The following is a 23,177-nucleotide window of genomic DNA, read 5'->3' on the forward strand; positions in this document are numbered from 1 at the left end:
TAAAACAATTCCTAAAAATGAAACATATTTATTTTAAAATATTTCAGTACTTAATATGTTAATAATTGAATAACTTTTTAAATTAAAAATATCTATTTGTATTAAAATGTGATTACATTATTTTACTTAGTTTAGGGCGTAGTTTTACTAATGATTAATTCATAACAATAAAAATAGTCTTTGTTACTTTAGGCGGGAATTTAATTTAATATATTCATATCAAATACATTTGAAATTTAGGTTAATATTGTTGTAACAGTTTGTTTATTTTGTTCCAATTTTAAAATAAGTACATACAATTAATTTGCATTAATATTTGACATAAACATATTTTTACTATTTTTGTAAAGTTTAATAAGCTTTTTTACTTTTTGCTGTACTTTGTCATAAGGAGATCTTCACCATCATGATGAAGATCACCGTATGGTAAAGTATAGGGAAATTTGTAAAAGTTTATTAAACTTTAAAACAAATTAATAAAAATATGTTTATGGTAAATAATATTTTAAATTAATTGTATCTACTTCATTTGAATGATATATTTAATGAATTTAAATATACTAACTCAAATTAACGTTGTATTGGTAACTGAACAGCAAGTTTTCTTATACCTTGTTTATCATTTAACCAATCATACATAAACACTGGCATTGTCTTACAAGACCCCAACCAATATCTTTTTCCAACCTTGGTGCTGATTTGTCAAGAATCCAAATTTAGACTTTTTATAGAGTGTGGTGTCTCCTTATTTGTAGAGGTATGACTGTGTATTTTCCAGAATATCTGATCAGTTTCAGGCATGGTGCACCTGATCAGCAGAGATGAGTATTTTGAAGCAATGAGATTCAGTTTTTAGCAGCTGGCTGAGTTTTCTGAGCTGTCGATGTATCCCACAGATGTAACGCATTTCATTGGAACGTCATATTCAGCATGCACAGTAAGAGTGGACAGAATAGGGTAAATACTACATAATGGCATGATGGCACGATGTAGGTAATGTGCACATTGGACTCACCTTTGCCTTCCTCTTTGTTGAATTATTCCTGGGTTGGTCTCATGCTCCACATCCTTCTTTATTGGGAATTGCACGCTAGAATGTATATCTATTGATGGTTCTGGAACTTTTGTGTGTGTTTTTTGGGATGATAAGCATGTCCATTTACTGCCAGCCAAAGTTAGGATATATTGTAAAACTGCTGCTCTGACAGTTTATGGTGCATGCACTATCCATACGCACCTCTATGGATCATTGTGATATGATTTATTTTTTTCATAGTTTGGTAACACACTATCTTATGACCATAGACATTCAGTAGTACGGGGGGAAATGGTTCCTTCTTTTCAAGTTGATCTGTCATCCTCTGCTTTATATGGACTTGGGATCTTAGGTACGCATTCAGATCTATGAATTGGCGTCCATCAAGCTGAACTCAGTAAAAATGTGTCGCTTTTGGAACAGGGTGAATAGCCTTGGAGTTGTCATGAAAACTAGGAACGTACTTTTTGAAGAATATTATTTTCATTTTTTTCTAGAAAGAGACTGGATTTGGTTGACATGTTAGATCAGGGTGTAGTTCATGTCAGAACTATGCTCCTGTCATGCAGATGGTCTTGTCTCGTGCCCTTGAATTTGCCCTGATTAATCAGGTTTTCATTGCTGGACTTGTGGGTTCAATTGCATCCATTGTTAACTTACTGTCAGTGACTTCAGGTACTGGGGCTCTTGCCCGCGTGTGAGCTGAAAATAGTGCAGAACATTTTCAACTTTAGCCATTGAGCAACTGATAGCCAGTGAACTCATTCGAGACTTATGGTGCTCCGATTTCTTGGGGTCAAAAATGATTTGGTTGCTCTTTTTGTACCATGGCTCTGATCAATTCAGTGTGATGAAGTAACAGGACTAGCAGTCCTTGTCAGTAGCCTAAGGTAACATCTTGTTCTTTAAACCACAGTTGAGGTATGATGGACAATCAAATGGAATGCATCAAATCACCCTTTAAGACATAACAACCTCACATAGGCTGGTGGTTCATACGTCTTCTGGCCAGCCGACTGATAGCTTGTTATCTGAGGATTCTCCCGCTCTGATGATGTTAGTCTCTAAAAACATTTAGGCTGATGTAACCCCCTTCACCCAACAGTATAAGTACTTCAGGCAGCTGGAGAGGTTTGTACAACTATCTTTCTGACTGCCCAACTAGATAGACGTGGAGGTGCATGTCATCTGCGTGTATTTGAAACTGTAGGTGGTGTTGAGACATAACTTGAGCAAAGGGCCTCATGTAAATGGTGAAAAGGGCAGGGGACAATGGAGATCCCTGTTGAACCTCATACAAGGCAAATTTCTCTTTGTAGGAGAGGAAACCAAGTCTGATCTGCTGGCTGTAATCTGATAGGAAAAATTGGCACTAGTGATGTTTTGGTGTGTGCTATTTTAGTTTGTTAGTTATAGATTTCTTTGGTGGTAGATATAGACATATTTGGGTGAAGATGAGTATATTTCTGTTTTGGCTAATAAAGTGCCATTGAGTAATGCATTTAGTGTGTTTCATCCATAACCACAGGGTTGACATAGTAAGTGATTAGCGAAACTGTTTGCGTAGTGTCATGAATGCTATACATTGAAAACAACAACACTGTACTTTACAAAACTATGGGCCTGATTAGATCTCAGCAGAGGGAACGCTCCATCACAAACTGGATAGATATCCTCTCCGCCGTGTTACAATCTCCATAGGAAATATTGTATTCCCCTCCGCCAAGATCTAAATAAGGCCTTATGTTTTTTCAGTATTGGCCAAACTATGCTAAAGCTAGGTTCAGACCATCTTCAATTTCAAAGTTACCATGGTTTCATCTCTCATGGACTCTGCATGCAGCAAAATGTTCACTAGTGGTTTGTGGTGATATGTTGTTCTTGGTGGGCGTCTGGGGTAGCTTTCTTATAAAATGTACTGTTTAAGGCCCTTCCTGTCCACAAATCCATGGGTCTATACTTCCTATGACTCTGCCTTTGTTTTGCATGTAGCTAGATATGAATTGGCACATCCGATGACATTAGGTAAAAAGAGGTTTGAATATTTAGGGAATGTTGTTTGGATGGTGTTAGATGATGGTGTATTATTTTGTGTAGTTAATTGCTTTTTTTCACCTCATACTAGCTGTGTGATTTGCGTTGGGTATTTTCTTATGAAAAGCGCACCTTCTGGAGGTGAGCCGTAATTTGGTCTTGAGTCTTTGGAGTTGGCTTCCTGATTCTTAGAGAGCAGACTCGCTGACGTATTGCATACTCTGGACTTGGAATTATTTGCAGAATTCTTGCAAAATTCTTCTTAAGAAAGACCCTAAGTCTCATACTGCATCTATTAGCTATCATGCCAGCTGGTAACTGTTTTTTGTAATTTCAATGAGCTTTATGCTAATTTCCTATACATAATTTATTACTCATTTTGGGACTAAAATATTTTGCCTTCTGTAATGACTTTAATTATATAACAGACCTTTATTGTTTCTATCTGTTATTTGTGTCAAGGAGTCTTATTTAGTTAATTATGTTACTTGAGTTGCTGCCTACATCTTATTTAGAAAGGGCACATTTCCTCATACATTCTTGAGGACAACACAGTCCCGATCTTGCTCAGGCACTATTTTTTCAGATTGTCTAATTATAAGGCGTCAACAGTAGTGTCTTTCCACATTCTTTATGAAGCTTTGCTAGTTGGACATACCTGACATTTTGGCCTTTTATTTGTCCTAGCATTTTGTGAAACTGTGAAATCTATTAATTTCCTTTTTTTTTAAATTCATTAAATTAGCAACGTCACAAAGTTTTAAAAACAAGGGATGCTCTATCAACCTGTTGCTAAAGCTAGAATAAATTTTCTCTGTGGGAGTGGGCCGTCCTGAGCAAAGTCCTACTGCTGGCCACCGTCAACCGTACCCCAAGACAAATTCCCACTGCAGTCCTATATATTCACCAAATTCTCCTTGCCTGTTCCACTACTCACTCTCGCTCTCACCTAGAAGCCTCCCTGCCAAGTCAATTAACCTACAGGCTTTCCAAGCCTACCTAGTGTGGAAGGGCGGGCTACAGAGACCAGCAAGTAGGCAGGCATAGGAAATCATTATAGAACCATTTCCTGCTCAAGGATGATAAGGCCAAGGGACATCCTAGAAAGGAAACATATGTCTAGAAAGGTATGGGACTCTGTATTTCACAAATGTATCATCAGACCCTCGCACAGAGGGGCGAGAGCTCGAGGAACATTTGAGGACATTTCCAGAGAGAAGTGTGAACCTAATATGTGATGTAATTGAGTCTTGTGTCTTATGTTTCTTTCTGAGGGTGGTAACAGTTCTGAGGTTGATGGGCATGTTGTTCCAGACAAGGGGCAAAACCACTGATATGGCCTTCTATTATGGTCTTCTCTTTCCTGCAGGTCTTTGTTTCCAGTCTAGCAAAATCATTTATATGATGATTTCCTCCTTCATGATGACCCACCCACAGGATATCCCGGGTGCAGGAAGTCATCAGTATGACAGTTTCTTGATCCATTTTACTTATTATGCAAGGAACATGTGAATTGGCAAAACACTACGAGGGTTATTATGACACTGGCGGTCCTGCTCTGCCATGCCGGCGGTGGTGGCCAGACCGCCTACAGCCTGGCAGTGCAGGACAGCCAAATTATGACAAGGGTAGTAAACTGGCTGCATTGCAGCCAGTTTACCACCTTTACCACCTGGGGGGGTAGGACCGCCTGGCCGAAGGTTGTCCACCTTCGACCAAGCAGTCCACCTAACACCGCCCGCGGTATTTTGAATATCCTTACCGCCAGGGATTCCATGGCGGCAGCCCCGCCATGAAATCCCTGGCAGTAAGGATACTGGAGACAGCAACACTCATTCTTGTCGTCACTACTGGACTTCCCAATCCCCCACTGCATGTCAGATCCCTCCCACCTCCTGACCCCATCAGAAACTCCCCACCCCCTCAAGCAGCGACCCCCATCCCCGTACTGTACCCCTGCCTTCATCCCCCCACTGTATCCCCGCCCCATCATCCACACATGCAGACCACACATACATACTCACTCACTCATTCACACACACATGCACACATGCCCACGACACTCCCCCATCCCCTGCATACATGCACACATACGCTCCCAACCTTACACATACACGCACACACACACAAACACACACTACACACCCTCCCACCCCCTCCATTCACACATACACACACCCCCATTTACGTACACAACACTCAACATTCCCCTCCCTCCCTCCCCTGTTGGTCGTTCACCTTACCTGGTGGTCGTCCGGGAGGGAACGGGGTCCATGGAGCATGGTCCAACGCCCCGCCAACACAACACCTCCACATCATCTACAATGTAGTAATATGGCGGGTGGTGTTGTGGTGATGTGGCGGTGGCAACGGAGTAGGTTCCACTAAACCACTGACCATCAGTTTGGCTGCTGGCGGCTTCCCCTCCAAATAGTGGTGGAGAGCAGCCGGCAGCCATAATATTGTGGTCTGAAGACTGCCAACACTGGCGGTCATGTGGCAGGCGTGATTTCGGCGGTCTGCGAAAAAGACCGCCGAAGGCATAATGAGGGCCTACATGTTTGCACAGAGCTAAATAATTCACACACCCCAAACTGGTTTGAAGATTATTTTGCCATTCATGTCTTCATATCTGATATGATTTTCACACCTTTCTTGATCAACCCCGTGTTTTTCTATGACCTACTTTCTTCTCTACTTAGTAAACTAATACACTTAAGATGATAGTGTCTAAATTATGGGTAATAATGAAGCTCAACCCAAATCCACAAATATGTTAGATCTTGTCAACACATAGCATTCACCATGAGAACTGCAGCACAGTGGCTACTGAAAGCTATATTTTGTGAGTCCCAGTTCCATCCAAGTGTCAACAATGGCCGACATTCTGTCCAGCGTTGGGAAGACACATGGGGCCTGATTACGAGTTTGGCGGTCCAAGGACCGCCACGGTAGAGGTGACGGTCGCACCGCAGCAGGCCTGGCAGAGAAAGCCACCATATTATGAGCATGACGGTGTTCCCAACAGGACACAGTGCCAATACCACCAGTGCGATCGGACCGCCGCGGCCGGCATCTCCAGTCTGGTGGGGACCATGTTACCACTGAGAAAATTATGAGGTTACATACGGCAGGATATCTGGCACAGTCGGACTGCCACTAAAACCCTGGTGGAAACGAGTGGTATAAAAGGAGACACTCACCTTCAGGAACACACACACGTCGGAGCCACCATGAAACCTAAATTGGAAGTCTTCCCACTGCTCCTGATTGCCTTATGACTCAAGAACCAGCGACGAAGATAACAACTGTAAGTACACCCACATAGCACACACTGGATGGAAAGGCATTAGAACACACCAGCACACAACATACACATCCGGGATTGCGAGCAATGGCCACACACGCAAACTAACACTGGTACCAACACACATACACACACCAACATAAATGCATGCGCACACCACACAATGTCACTCAACACCATTGCAACACATCACACCAAGTAGAAAGCACAAAGAAACCACAAAAAACATGCTGCAACACAATCACTTCACATACACAAAACATACATATACCAAATTGCACAAACACAACACATCCATCTCGAAGGAAAGGCAGGACAAGTATGACTTCATCTAGACCAAAACGCGGTTGGCCCATATCTATTAGAAAGACAGATATAAAATATAATTTTTTTTTACAAATAGGGCCAACTGGCCAGTCCATATAGTCCAAGTGCCACCAGGTACATATGGCACCTGTGAATGCCCCAACCTGACACCTGACTGCAAAGTGGCCTCCACATGGTAGGGGCATCAAGGGGGCAGGCAGGCACCTCAGATGTGATTGGGTGATGGTTGGGGGATGTTTAGATTTGGGAGGGGGTCCTTGGGTTCGCCCTTGGGTTTGAGGAGGGGTTTGGGCTTAGCTTTCGCCTTAGTTTGTGGCTCGTTATGTTTGTCCTTGGGAGGGAGGAGCTTGCGTTTGGGTAGGGTTGATTTTTTTGTCAGGGGGAGGGGCCTGGGCAACACCAGGGGGGCAAGGGAGGGCTGGATGGTGAAAGGGCAGGGGCTGGGGAGAGACACAGTGCGTTTTGGGGAATCACAGGGTGGGAGTGTGATAGGGAAGAGGGAAAATTCATATAAGAACGTTTTGCTTTGGGACACAAGGGCGGTTATTGGAAAATTGTTTGGGAGTGGAGGGAGACGGAGTGGTTTTGAGGTGTTCGTGTAGGTGTCTTGAGTGTAGGTGCGTGGGTGGAAGGCATGTGTGTGCTGGGTGTCTGTTGGGTGTATGACTGAGGGTGTGTCGGTGTCTTGGAAGGAGGGGGCAGGGGGGAAAACGTGCAGGGAGATGCCATGGTGGATGGTTGAGTGTCTTTTGGGGTGGTGCCTGCAGGTAAGGTGGATGTGATGCATGTGGGGGTGTTGGTAGTTGTGGTGGGTGTGCATGTGGTGAATGGGGTGGATGTTTCCGGGTCTGGAAGTGTGGTGACTACGGTTATGACTGAACTAGTGGCTGGATCAGGGGGTGTTGGTGTGGTGCCAGCATGTGTGAGTGGTGTAGTGTCTGTGAAGGAGGGGTGGTGTGGGGGTCAGTGTAGGGAGTGGATGTTGCTGTGTGTGCAGGTGGGTGTTGCCTGTGTGCATGCCGGTGGTGGGTCTTGTAGTGCTTGTGTTTGTCACTGTGAAACATGTCTGTTGAGGTGGATTAATGGCGGTCTGACTGTGTGTACTGGATGGGTGTTAGGAGACGGGTATGGGATTGGGCTGAAGGTAGCTGAAGGGGGGACGGAAGAAGAAGGGACACTGGCTGCCATCAGCAAGGAGGCCAGAGCCTGAAAGGATCTTTGCAGGCCAGACAGAGCACGTGAATGCCTTCCAGGAATGTATTACTCTGCTGTACCTGAGCAGCCAGTCCCTTGATGGCATTCACAATGGTTGTCTGACCTATAGAGATGGACCTCAGGAGGCCAATAGCCTCCTCACTGAGGGCAGCAGAACTGACTGGGGCCGGGGCAGAGGTGGCTGCGGCGAAGGAAACACCCTTCCTCTTGGATGAGTGGGCACAGGCAACTGGGTGGGGAGCTACTGGGAGGTTGGTGCTAGAAAGTGGAGAGGTGAGAGACACAGATGGTGCAAGGGTGGTCCCCGATGGGTTCGCCACCGTCAGGGAGTGTCCAATGGAGGAAGAATCCGGTGAAGATGTTGAAGAACCAGTCTCCCCGTGGCACTCCTCTCGCCCTCTGTCCCACTAGGTCCCTCTGCCTTGCCAGATCCAGCCTCCTGGGTCCCGCGGGCTGCCGCATCCCCACTCACCTGTGCCCCTCCTCCTTCGCCAGATGATGCTGATGCTCATAAAGGGAGACCCTACCTCTCATTGACATATATGAACATGTACATATCACACTTTACATCTCATGTCAGAGAATGCCATTGTCAAGGCACTCCAAGTCTGCCAATACCTAGTGCACGTGCAAAGCTGTAAGTCTTAGGTTACATCATATCTGCACACAGCTAGGAATATGGACACGTGGAGGCTGTGGCTTTGCTGTACTACTAGGATATGCCTAGAACATATGACAATTCACATGGAGTCCTTAAATTGTCACATCCGTTATGTCCCTGGGCCTTCATCTGAACTAGTAGCACTCCATTTTAGTAAGGCCTAGTCCACACACAGACATCTAAATGAGCAGCCCTCATCTTAGTGCAATTAGCAGTATCCCATTGTTGTTCTTCCTGGGTACGTGGCATAATGGCTCCCAGAGGCAGTACACAGCAGCTCACATAGTGAAGGTCTTGCTTGCAGGAGTGTCAGGAGTCAAGTGAGAAAGTTGGCAGAAAATGCCGGTCCGCAAACACGACCGCCACCACCAGCAGTGATCATCATTGACCCCAGTCCCCCATAGGCAGCAATGGCAACCAATTATTTCCAGTACGCATGCCATTAATGACACTCCTATATACCCTGTGTAGTTACTGTCACCCGTTCAGTCATGTCTGTATTGTTTAGTGTGTATTACGATATATTGACTGATAACATGTTTGACCTGCATATCACATGAAACGATATTTCCCTCTCCATCTTAGATACCATGTAATGAGGAGAAGGAGGAATGAACCAGTGTACCATCCGGTAGTCGATCTTGTCACCTTGGAGGAAAGTTACATTGTGCAGACCTACAGATTGAATTGTGTCACCATCATGGAACTCTGTACTCATTTGGAGGCTGAGGGTCCTTCCAGTTTACAGTGGGCTTGTCTGCAGGAATGTCACAGCCCTTGTTCAGCATTGTGTTGTGGGATGTACTGTCAGCTTTCCAGAATTACCTGGACAGTTACATCTGGTTTCCCCAACCTGCAGATTTGGCCACTGTGAAGGCTGACTTCTATGTGCTGGGACACATCCCTCATGTCGTAGGGGCTATTGATGGCACCCATATAGCTTTGGTTTCCCCAAGTGTCAACAAACAGGTCTATTGGAACCGAACAAACTTTCAATCTATAAACATGCAGGTGGTGTGCTTGGCGGACCAGTATATCTCCCAGGTGACTGCCAAGTATCCGGGATCTGTCCATGATGCCTACTTAATAAGGAACAGCAATATCTCAAACATGACTGCACGTCTACAATGAGAGAGGGCTTGCTAATTGGTAGGTATCTGTGTGGATGTGTGTCTCTGTTGTTGCACCTGTCAACACTATCTTCCATGTGTGTGTATCTAGTTTCTAACAGGTCCTGCCTCTATTCACACAGGAGACTCTGGATATCTTAACCTTCGCTGGCTGTTGACACAAGTGAGGTACCCTGCCTCCGATGCAGAGACACATTACAACGAGTCCCGCGGTAGGACAAGGCGTGTGATTAAAAATACATTTGGCCTACTCAAGACAAGATTTAGATGCCTCCATGTCTCAGGAGGTGCCCTCCTCCACAGTCCCCAAAAGGTGTGTAAGATAATTGTTGCCTGCTGCATGCTCCACAATCTGGCCCTCACACGTCACATCCCATTACTGGCAGATGAGGAGGTGGCTGCTGGACCTGTGGGTGGTGATGGACACATGGAGAGTGATGAGGAGGCTGATGAGGATGGTGCAGCTGAGTCCAGGACAGAGTTGACCAATCAGTACTTCCAATGACCTACAGGTATGTTGTCTGTGTGATTTTGCACATGACATCCTTGCACTTTGACACAATGAAATGTCTATCCTGGTCAGGTTTATCAGTAGGGATGCCACATTTACCCTTCCCATATGTGGCTGATGAGGGACGACTGATTGTATGTCTCGAGCAGTATAAGTGGTCAACACACTGCCATTTTGACCATCTATAGGTTGGCAGGTTTACATCTACTTGGAACAATCCTGTTATGTGCAATGTGCCATGCCATCTCCTGTACAGAAGTGAGGCAGGCTATGGACTGTATGAAGAGTTTCATTACATATCCTACATGCTGGTTGAGGCACTGATGCCGAGTTGTGTCTATACAGTTGGAGGTGTTGTTTACAGCCCAATCCAGATGTCAGCTACATGTTTTTGGTTATTAATTTTTTTTATTTTTTGATGTCGAGGGGCAATGTGATTTTCCTAGGCACATGACAATGGCCATCATGGCAAGTTCCTGCATATGTGCATAGGGTGGCACCTTGATTTGTTGTGTAGCCATTTTAGCTATAGTTTTATTCACATTATTATACCAAACTAGGCCTGCGGCTGTGCACCCTAACCTAGATATATTTTATTCAGCTTCATTTTTATTATTTTAACAATAGCCACATTTGTGGTCTTGTTTTATTTTCGCCATATAGCTGTTCTTTGCCTAAGCCAGCACTGCATTCTTCAACAAGACATTTCTTTCACTCTGTGCTTTTCTCAATGCTGCAGTAAGATAGGTTGCCGGCAAAAGTGGTACGCTTTGTCTCTAATGTTCACAGAAACATACACACTCTTATGTGGGGATCCATTCTTGGAACATCAGCTGCTTTATTATAAAAACACTACTTTGACCCATGTACATTAGAGGGAGATTCCAGCCAGATGACCACAACTGTATGCTGATTGCTGAGTGCTTCCCTGCAGCTGCTTATGTAGACTACAGGCCTCTTGCTCAGGTATGAGAGATGATGTCTTCCCAGGGGAATCTGAAGGGCAGAATTAGAGCGTAACATGCTGTGCTCTAACATATGTAGGAACTATTCTTAACAATCATAGTGACAATATGGTAGCGTTATTTTTATGTTTCACTCTCCTTGTCACAATTTTAATCTTGTCATGCTTCATCATCCTAGTTATTTCAATACACATGTTATTATCTAAGATGCAGTTACTTCAATAAAACCTTATTGAACTATGCTCTGCCTCCGATTGTCCTTCCATATGAGAGACTAAAGTAACTCAGAGAAATGGATGAGACCTGAGTGACCACAATTTCCCTGAGGAGTAATTTATGTCATGTGCTCGGTTGCCCAATCATCCCTGCTCTTGGGTAGAGATGAGGCACTGCTAGTTAGCCGGAACAAAACCCGTATTAGACCAACAGGTGTCACCTGTAGTGGGTTCAGACTCAGTCCCCCACAGTACAGGTGATTCTGCCACCCGAATCCAGTAGTCTCATTAGGATAATGAGAACCTGCGCAACAGACTCACATCCTGATTCGTGTCTCTTTATTATCGTTTTTACAGATTGGACTACTGGGTCTATTCTGGTGTGTGGCTGGGCTACTGACTCCCCTTTGATACCACTAATAAGCCATCTGTGGTGTCCTAGGTTCCCTGCAGAGGATGCATACCTCTACTGTGATTTGCACTGGATGTGGGTTGATGGGTGGTATGTGACATGTCATTTAAGTTTGTTAACCTTTACAAATCATGCAATGAAGACACATATGCATTTTCTGTGCTCTACAGTGTTTATTGTGCATATTGGGTTCAACAGTTGATGAATGGGGTCCTCATAGTAGATGGCCAAGTTGTAGGTACTACTGGTCCAGTGTCTAAGGGTCATAGGGAAAGGTGAGATATGGCATTGAACAGTCAACAGGGTGTGTCAATGGCACACAAGGGAGAATGTTCAGGAGAGGCTCACATCCTGGCGGTGTTTTTTGTTTTGGCATCTGCTCCAGCAGAATGCCTGGATGGATGACCATGTTTTCGGGGAGGGGGGTCCTCAGCTACAGAGGGAGGGGTGTCAGTGGCCTGTGGGTCCTCTGGCAGGGCCTCCAGTCCACTGTCTGCCGCAGTAGTAGATGGCTCAGATGCTGGGTTGCCTATGGAAGGGGCTTGCTGGTGGGTGGAGGTGGGATTCAGGATGTTGGGGAGGTCCCTGAGCATCCCTGCAGTGGTGGGAATGTAGGCATTGAGAGTCTGCCACTGCTGCATGGCCTCCTGGTTGTATTCCGTCTGCAGCCTTTTGTTTTCCCCCAAGATGGCGATTATTTGGCCCATCTTTTCCTGGGATTGCTGGTGTGCACCCAGGACTTGTGCCATTCATTCCTGGTCAGCTGGCTCCCTTAGCTGCACCCATCCTCTGTGTCACAGGTGCCCTCCCATAGCTTCTGTCCTCAGTGCCACAGGCATGGTGTGCCCATTCCCAATGTCACCAGGACCTTCATTGTTTTGGGTTTGAGGGTTTGACTCTGGTCCGTGTACTGCGGGGGACACAATTGATTGTACTGTCTTTGTGACACAGGTCTGGGGATGATAGGTTGGCTGTGATGTTGTTGCCACTAGATGGGGGGGTTGGTTGTGGGCAGGGTGAGGTGGGAGTGGAGGACTGACCAGATCTCCACGATGGGACAGGTAAGTCGTCACTGCCCATGCATCCTGAGTTGTAGTTGTCACTGGGGCCTTCATCCTGGGAGGGCTGGCTTTCTCTGGCATTGTCTCCATGGTGCCAGCGGCTGGGGTACCTGTGAAAGGAGTGGAAGAGTGTTATTTGGTGAAGGTGTGATTGGTTGTCTGTTTGTCTGATGCATACAGTGGCTTCACTTGACTCCCACTTATGGCGAAGACAGATGCAGCACTGCAGGCATTGTTTGTGGATTGTGAGGGGGGATGACACATTATACTGTGAAATGGGGCATGGGAATTGCATAACTGTCATTGCTGTGAGTATTCCTCATTCTATGCATCCAGTTGGTGTGGGGAGTGCAAGGGTTGTATATGCAGGTGTTGTATTGTACAGTCCTGTTAATAGGTATTGCAGTGAATGTGCAGGTGCATTGCAGGAGTCATAGTAGTTGTTACTACCATTGCTATCTGTGCACTTGGGAGGGACTGTGTGGGCATTGTGGCTGGGTAGTGTTGAATGAAGGGGAGGGGTATTAGGTGACTGGGTGTTAGGCGGAGTGGTTGATAGGGTGATTTGGGGGGTGATAGGGTAGTGAGGAAGCATGCTGGACAGGAGTAGTTTGTGCCAGAGGAGTGTTAGTGACTTACCAGACTCAAGTCCTCCGGGTATTCCAGCCAGGCCCTCAGGATACAGTATTTCTAAGACCGTCTCCTGCCACAATGCGTGCGAACTCTGGGGAAGGAGGCGGGGGCCCACACCCAGTTTATTGAACGGCGATCTGGTATTGTGATGCCATGGAACGCACCTTCCCCTGTAGGTTGTTCCACCTCTTCCTGATGTCCTGCTTTGAGCATTTATGGTTGCCCACTGAGTTGACCCTGTTTACAATTCTCTGCCATAACTCCATTTTCCTGGCAATGAAGGTTTGCTGTACCTGCGCTCCTAACAGTTGTGGCTCTACACTTACGATTTCAGCACCATTTCCCTCAGCTCATCGTCTATGAAGCGTGGGTCCTTTTGATGTGACATGGTGTTTGTGGTGTGTGTTGTGTGGAAGAGTGCAGGGAGGGCTAGTTGGTGGGATGGTGGTGTTTGGTTATGTGCCCTGTTGTTATGTGGTGTTTTTGTGCAGTGGGGATGTGTGTATTGTGTCGCTGTTGCAGTGGTGAGGTGTGTGATGCGTGCTATTGTGATGGTGGCTATGCTATTGAAGTAATGTGTCTTCAGTGTGTGCGCTCCTCTCTGTCAGTGTGTGTTTCTCTGGTTGCAAAGGTTTGTGGGTGTGAGTGGGGGGTGTTATATGGTGCAGTGAGCAGGTGTTTGTGGTGTGTGTATGTGTCTCAGGTGTGGGATATTCATACTGTCCAATGTGGTGTTGTGTTCTGGCTGAAGTTGGTTTTTAAGCTCAGCAGTTCTGACTGCCAATGGTTTACCGCCATGCAATTACCGCTGTGCTGATTTGAGTGTCGTAATATGGAGGGTGGCATGTGGTCGGCGTGGCCATGCTGGTGGTGGGACCGCCTCTTTTCACCCATCAGTTGTCCTGGCAGTGTCGGATTTGTGGCTGTATTTTGGCGGTCTTCAGTGTGGACTCTTAATATAGTGTGCCTGCAACCGCGGCAGTCTTGCCAAAGGACCGTCAAACTCGTAATGAGGGCCATGGTGACTCTGTCATACTTGTCACCAAGCAAATTATTTTACAAATATTGTATCGATAGCAGGTTAGTGTGCGTCTCTCATTAAATTATGAACAATTTGCTAAACCTAAAACCCAGAAAAAATTTACATTGTGTAGACAATGACCTCCACATCCCTGCTGGATTACTGCATTGCTTATACTGGCAAAGTTACTGGTACTTCTGCATGTATGTCGAGTGACACACATTACCAAAGTCTGGAAACGTCCATGTAGAAATGTTTATAAATATCCTGGATTTTGGAGTTCTGTACATATGCTCAGCAAGGCTTAGCAGAGCTGCACATCACTTTACAAATGAAAAGCCGTTACAGCAGCTCTGCTACTGTTGTTCCTCGAGGCCCAGCTACAATGAAAAGGGAGCCCTGCTATTTTCTAGTTGTGGACCTCATATTTCACGTATTGGTGCTGGCGGAGTATATAAATCAGGTCCTATATGTTTAAGACCAGGTGAGCTCTTGCTTGAATTCTAAGGCCCTGTTAATGGGTTGCCCTCCACTGGCAGGGTGGTAACTTTGTACCCTTAAACGCTAGTACTGTGCAGTAACATCTACACCCCCCCATACAGTGCAATTATGAGTGAATACCCACATTATGTGGACTAACTGTGATAACCTAGTTTTTACAGGTGAAATTCCACACTATATATTCCCTTTTCCCTGGGTATTCATGCTCACATTCCCCAACTGCCATAAACAGGTGGTAAAAATGAGTTGGGGGCTGGTGAGTGGCAGGGTGGGGGAATGGGTTCAGATGGATGCAGATGGAATGGGAAAAAGTCACCTGTCAGGGGGATCATTGCATGCTCCCCGCATGCCTGTAGGAAAGGGGCAGGCCGAGGCTGGTTACTGGAACTGGCCCTGACTACCCTCGCTGCCCGAGTCACATGCAAATTTACTAGCCAGTTATTTGGACACTAAGGGCCTCATTACAAGTTTGGCAGTCCGTCGACCGCCATGGCGGCAGTGGCGGTCTGGCTGCCATTGGGATGGTGGTTGGACTGCCATATTATGAGTCATGTGGGCCTGTGGAGCAAAAACTGCTGCGGTTCCCCCAGTACCGCCAGGCAGTACAGACTACCACGGTCAGGAGGCTGCACAAACAAGCCAGCGGAGACAGTGTTTCCGCCAGACACATTATGAGGTTGCACATAGCCAATGTGACCATGGCAGTCCAACCTCTACTTCTCAGAAGGAGGAAATAAACAGTATCAAGGGAGACACTTACCTCCAGGCCACCTCACACGTCCGAAGCCACCCTGGAACCCATCATGCACACCTGGCTGCTGTTGGTGATCATTGATGGAGCACAAAACCAACGCTGCCGTGGACACCACTGACCGTAAGTACACACACCTACCTGTGTCATTATGCTCAACAATAAATCGTTGCATCATTGTCCACATTATATGGGGTCATGCTACGCGCACCAAGTACATGTCTCACTGTGTCCTGGGTCAACATTTTACACAAATCAGGACACATTCACAGTGACAATATGCCCCATTTAGGCAGCTCACTCACGCTACACTGCAACACTACACAAAAACACATTTCTACACATCTCAGGCACAGGGACAGTAAAGGCTACACAACATTCACTCACACATCAGCAACTACAGAAAAACATCACACTTACAAATACAAGTCACACGTTGAAATTCCAGATAGGCCAGGGACTGTTGTCACATGCAACATGTTTGTATCCATGTGGCATGGAACACAACATCACCAGCTTTAAACAGCCCTGCAATGGACACACACATCACAGCACAATGGAAGAACAATGGCATGCAGAATACACAGAGAGAAAATTGACAAAGGGCACTATGCACACAATACCTGCACAGTTGGGCTGGGGCACCAGGAACACTCGGGGAAGGAGGCTGCACTGGGACACATATCACTTTGCACACGTCCCTAAAGCAACATGTGCACTGGAAATGGCCCTACATGTGTCTCTGGGCAAATAGTACTAGACCTAAATGTCATGCCCATCTGCACAATGTGGAAGTGCAAGTCAATAAAGCACACACAATATCTACTACATGGGACATACATCTACAGGAACTAGCTGCAAGGGACACACAGATCAATGGACATTTGCACAGGCATATGCTAACAAAGCTAGCACAACTGAACACACTCCATTTCTGCACTAACAAAAATGAAGCAGACCCACATAAGATCAATACATAAGCCATATTTGGAGAACAAGTACAATACTATACATGCTCACAATGGACAAAACAAGATGAAATACTAATCATAACAAACACCACACAATGCCATGACACCACCATTGCTTTTACACACACATATCCATCCACTCAACATATACCCTTCTCTTGGGGGACACCAGCGCTGCCAACAAAGTCACATGCTGCAAACAACAGCAAATGGGTCAGCAAGCAGGCTCAAATAAACACAACTGTAGCCACACAACACAAGTTACTCAGGAACAACATTAAGCTAGAAAAGGAATTGCAGGACAAATGTATACCCCAAAAAACAAACCGTTTGGGTTTAATAATTTTGAAATATGAAAGTCCAAAGTCCATTGGCCAGTCCACATAGTCTTGCCCCATAGTAGCACAGTTGTGCCAAACTTGACTCCAAAGTGCCATGGAATCTTCACTGGAAGGAATATCAAAGGGGCAGGCAGGCATCTCAGGGATTATCTGGGTGTGGAGATTCTGATTAGGGAGGAGGGGATTTCAGCTTGGGAGGGGTGTTCTTCTTCTTGGTAGGGGTGGGCTTCTTGTGGGGGAGAGGTATGGGTGCTTGCAGGGGGGTAGGGCAGGCATGGGAGGTGGAAGGGAGGGACTGGAAGCTGGGAGGGGGCCTCTCGGGTTTGGGACTGGGTGGAGGAAACATGGTAAGGTCCAGGTCAAACAAAAAAAGTCTCTTGGGGCCACGGGGACTGTCGGCAGAAGGAGGTATGGATTTGGAGGTCGAGGGAGTGGTTGTAGGCTGTGTAGGTGTGGATGTCGTGGGTGAGTGCTTATGGAAGGTGTGCTTGTATATGGTGGGTGTCTGTTGAGGTGAGTTTGGGCATTTGTGTGGCTTGGGGCTGGGGATGGAAGAGCTGGGGGATGCAGTGGTGGGTGGGTGTGTGGCTGTTGGGGTGGTGACTGCAGGTATGGTGGATGTGGTGGATGTCTGGAGTTGTGTTGTCTGCAGGTGTGGTGCTTGTGGTGAATGTCTGGGTGTCTGGTGCTGGGGTGGTGTCTGTGGGTATGATGGGTGTGGTGGGTGTGTCTGTTGGTGTGGTGCCTGAGGGTATGCTGGATATGGTGTGTGTGGTGCTGTGGGTGGTGGGGATGCCAAGGGAAGTTGCGATTGTTGCTGTTTCAGTGGGTGAATGTTGTGCGTGTGCTTGCTGGTGTGTTTTGTGGTGCTTGTGTTTCTGTGTGCTCCTCTTGGATGTTGATATGGATGCCTGCAGATCAGTCTGTGTGATTTTGGTAGGTAGGGGATCAGAGCATTTGGAGTGGGAAGAGGGAGTTGGAAGAGGGGAAGAAGGTAGGCGGGGGTGACTGGCTGCCATCAGTGAGAAGGCCAGAGCCTGAAAAAAAAGACCTCTGAAGGCCAGACAGTTCATCATGAATTCCTACCAGGAATGTGTTCATTTTTTTGTAGTTTCGTCGCTAGTTCCTGGATGGCATTCACAATGGCTGACTGACTCACAGAGATACTTCTCAGGAGGTCGATTGGCTCCTCGCTGAGGACAGCAGGGGTAACAGGGGTAACAGGGGCTGGGGCGGAGGTGCCTGCAGCGAAGGAGACGCACACTCTCTTGGGTGAGCGGGCAGGACCAACTAGGTGGGGAGCAACAGGGAGGGCAGTGATAGAACATGGGGTGACAGGCAAGGATGGTACTGGGGGATTCCCTGATGGGTCCGCCACCACTAGGGAGTGTCCACTGGAGGCGGAATCTGATAATGATGATGAAAATGTTCTGGGGTCTTCCCTGTGGCTCTCCCCACGCCCTCTGGGCAATAAGGTCCCTCTGTGTCAGATGTGTCTTGACCTGAGGTCACCTGGTCAGATGCTTTCCCAATCGGCTGTGCCTTGTCTCCTTCGCTTGCCAGTGCAGATGCTGAAAATACTAAGAGAAATAGGGTTATCACATGTCCATGAACACACTTGAACAACAGCTCTGATTACCAACCACTATCAGGATGTCAAGTGGGCCCCAGCAACTAACTACACCTAAGTGTCCCATACATATGCCATACCATATGCATGCATACCACATGAACTACCAACAGTTGCCCATTGGGAGATCAGGATCTCACAGAAATACAATTGCATGGCTGAAGTTGTGCAATCACAATAACCAGTCAACAGCTAGAAGACATCATCATCCACAAAGCTTTGCCACATGCCTGGACAAGACCTCATTTACCTGTTGTCACACAACGGTAGGCCAATGCCAACTGCATTCCCAGAGATCCCACACAAGGTCATGCACACATCTATGTGTCACATTCATTAGGACCCACCAATAAGAAAGGATGCTCCAAAATCTTGTCATATTGATGACAAAAGTACAATAGTTTGGGGAAGGTGACAGGAAGTACTCATGTCACACTGGAAGCAGTTCCACAGCGCACACTTCACCAAGTGACATCTGTCCCAAAAGAGTCATGGAGGTATCATTGATGTTGCGCAGATAGGCCACACATGTAGCATGGAAATGAACACTGTAAACATTATGTGCAAGATGTCTGGGAGAGATGACCCCAAAATACACAGCACTATGAATCAGCAAGCCCAGGGCGATCACCACTAATGTCTAGCACCCCTTACAATGACATACTGTGAGTGCATCAGTAGAAGCCATTAGCCCTCTGCATGTAGGAGAGACACAGAAGTTGCAAGGACTTGTAGAAGGCCCTCAACATGTTGCCCAGTGGGAATCTACTTCACTGTCCCCATTTTGCTCATGCATGCAAACCCAGATGTCTGTATGTGGATAAATGCCTGGATCCAAACACATGTGACTAAAACATCACTGCAAGCCACTCCATGATGCATGCCAACAGTCAGGGCACAAACCTTAACTATTACACATGTGCAGTGCACTTATTCACCTGATGCCACATCATAGTCATGGATATTCACATTGTGGCTCTTAACTCTAGGACTAGCTGTCATGTCCCTCATTGCCAGTGCAGTTGTACATGTCAAATGACATGCTATGACACATGAGGGAATGTGTCAGCCAACAGACAATGGTGACACCCTCCTGTATGTGGCACAACATGAAAAATATTCCCATTGTGAATGTACTATTCCACAGTTTGCCATCTTCATATATATGTAAGGGAATATAGGCATCATCCCATCAACATAGGTAGACCATGCATGAAACTGAAGCATATATATATATATATATATATATATTAAGGAGAAAGGGACACATGCTGACATGTAGGCACAAGGAACGTTGGCACATACATCATGTCAATGGACAGTCCCCACCTACCAAGGGTAATTAGTGATCCATAGCTGCGTCCATAGTACAATGTAAGCCCTGTCACATGTATGTTGGCATCTTCACATTACAGACTGCAGTGATGCACTTGAACCCATCAGACACTGAAGAAAACAAGCTTCTGGGTGGCAGGTGCCAACATACACATTTGCACATGACTTATGGCTGGGTACAGTGAGCCTTCACCTACTTACCTTTGGCCTGGAACACTGAGGAGTAGTGGTCTAAGGCACAAAAAATACACAAACTACAACAACAAACTGTACATGATTGATAACTGTACACAGCCATATGTGGTCCTTTCAGACCTAGTGGTTTGAGGATTCCACCCAGTGCTATCCTAGGGCCCTGGTACAATACACAAGGCACATCAGTATTCACCACATCACATGTCAACACAAACAATCTCTCACCTACAGAGTGACACATGGATCATCCCTTGTTTGAGTTGTCAGAACCTCACTCAAGCACTTGGCAACGTGACAGGCAGGAAATTGCTGCGTGCTCACCCCCTTGTGGCTGCTGTGATGCCCGGAAACACCCATTAATCTCCAGATAGGCCACTGCCAGAATGTGGGCCAATGGGGAGGGGCCCTGTCTGAAGGGCACCCCTCCCACATTGGGAGGACATCCCTAGCTGGTCCTCCACAATCATCCGGGACCAGCATCTCAGGTCCTCCCACCTCTTGCAACACTAGGCGCTCCACCGGCTGTGGATCCCCAGGATCTGCAACTTCTTGGCGATGGCTCCCCATGTCCTTTTCTTTTGATTGGCATTGACATGCATGAATGCAAATCAAGAGATCATGTTCACAAGTTCCTTCACAAATGGTAGAGTCACATACATGTCATTTACATAAAGCTTGGCCTGTTCCATTTTGTCAATATTCCCCAAGTGTGTCATTTGCAAGCCAATAAGTACAGGGCCATGGCTACACACATACATTTCCCAATCTGCAGGACAAACCACCACCCTGCTACAATGACTAGGGAGGCTTACAGATATCTGGTGGGACATGCTCTAGCAACCTGAATATGATGTGAGCCACTATGAGATACATCACACCTCGGTGGCTTCTGAAAGGTAGACTTCTTAGGCATGAATGGATCAACACATTCACACTATAAGAATGACTTTCTACATACAGTGCCTACAGGCGAATGCCAGAGTGCAAGCTCAGACATTACACATGGGTAACAATGAAGAGACTGGCATGGTGGGTACAAATAGTGTCTAGCCTGCCCATGTCTGGGCATTTGCAAGAACAAAGGCAGAGTTCTGCCACTTTAGGGGGTGGGGTTCTGTGGTATGTATTTGTACCACAGAACACGCTTTTGGACATATGTGTCCATCCTAAAGATGTGGCATCCAACAAAAAAAAAGGCATGCATTGTCCAGTTTCATGTCAGTTATGCAATGAGCCTGCAGAGGACAAATATGACTTGTGTGAAGGTGACAACAGGGCTGTGGGAGTAAGGGACCTGTCAGGAGTCAGAGGGAAACATTGACAATGATGCTAAGTGTACATCTGTCACAGAGCAGTAACCCACCTCTATACCCATTCCCAATCTAATCAAAGAAATGAGGCATTCTGGACAGCATATTACAACAGAGCCTCATTTTGGTCCTACTAGGATACAGGGAGTGGGCACGGTGCCACAGTTGCACAGCCACTGTGACCCCCAAGCCTAGACTAGGACCCATACTGGGAGAGACATGTGACAGGCCCTGGTCTCTGCAGGCTGAGCAGACATAACCTACATGACACAATATTCACATCACTTTCATGCATTAGAGTACAACATGTAGTCAACAGCAAATTGGCAAATTGGCATGTGGTGTGTGTGGCAACCAGAAGGGCAGAGAAGTTATGCCTTACAAAAAACAGTCTAGCAGGGGCAGATCTGTGGCTAAATACACATAGCTCACAGTACTCACAACTGACACATACAACATGCATATTCAGCTCATGCTGCTATGCACATACATGTTGCCTCACATATGCAACATTCATGAGGAAAAAGATGTTAGTGGATGGCTGTAATGTCACCTCACCTAGTTCTGTGCATCCAACACAAGGTGGATCAGGGAACACAAAAAAGAAACACACCACAATGTGAATGAACTCCACATATGGCATTGGCTACCAATACCTGCATATTGACTCTCCCACTGATGCTACACAGACTGCAACAACAGGACGAGTATTCAATATGGCACACATGGGCATAATCTAACCTGTGAGGAGGGAAAAAATGGTAAAGTACAGAGGAAACTGCACATGAAGCACTTATCTGCTCCTCTGGTGCAACATAGAGCTGTTCATACCGGGGTAGGACCTCAGTCACAAGCTTCCCCAACTCCTAAGGTGAGAAGGCAGGGACCCTATCACGTGCTGGACATGGCATGATTACTCCCAGAGGCAGTACGTAGTAGCTCGATAGTGGAGGTCTTGCTGGCAGCAGCGTCAGGAGTCAAGTGAGGGATTTTTCAGAACATGGCGCTCACGTCCGCCACGTTCGCAGTTGTCACCACTGGTGGACACTGCCATTGGCTCATGACCACCACTGTGGACAACATTAGCCTATGGCTATGTCCGCTGCAGTTGCAACCGCCATGACTACTTCTGCCAGCGTTCGCAGGCAGTTTATAATGTCCAGTGGAGTAGGTGAGGCAGCTGCCATTTTAGAGACCAGAAATGCCGGATTGGGTGTTATAAACTGCGTCACACCTCAGAAAAAGTTGTTTGGAGCATAAAAACCTGCTCATATTGGCCCTCATTATGACATTGGAAGTAAGTACCGCTTACTGCCATGCTGACTGCCACCAACATACCGCCGCCGCTGCAGATCACCGCTACCCATCTTATGACACACACATAGCAATCTTTCACTATACAGCCACATACACAGGTTCGCCAGCCAAAAGGTCGGTGATAAACTGCCAGTAGCAAAACACACACCGTTACACCAACAGAACTACGCCCACAACATTATGACCCACAAATCACAGTGGTGGACATTCAATGACGGTAAACCATTGGCGCTACATACCACCGTGCTCAAAATACACACACACACATACAAAACTACACCACATTGGACAATTCAAA

This window comes from Pleurodeles waltl, chromosome 6 (genome assembly GCF_031143425.1).
Source record: "Pleurodeles waltl isolate 20211129_DDA chromosome 6, aPleWal1.hap1.20221129, whole genome shotgun sequence".
In the NCBI taxonomy this organism is placed as follows: domain Eukaryota; kingdom Metazoa; phylum Chordata; class Amphibia; order Caudata; family Salamandridae; genus Pleurodeles; species Pleurodeles waltl.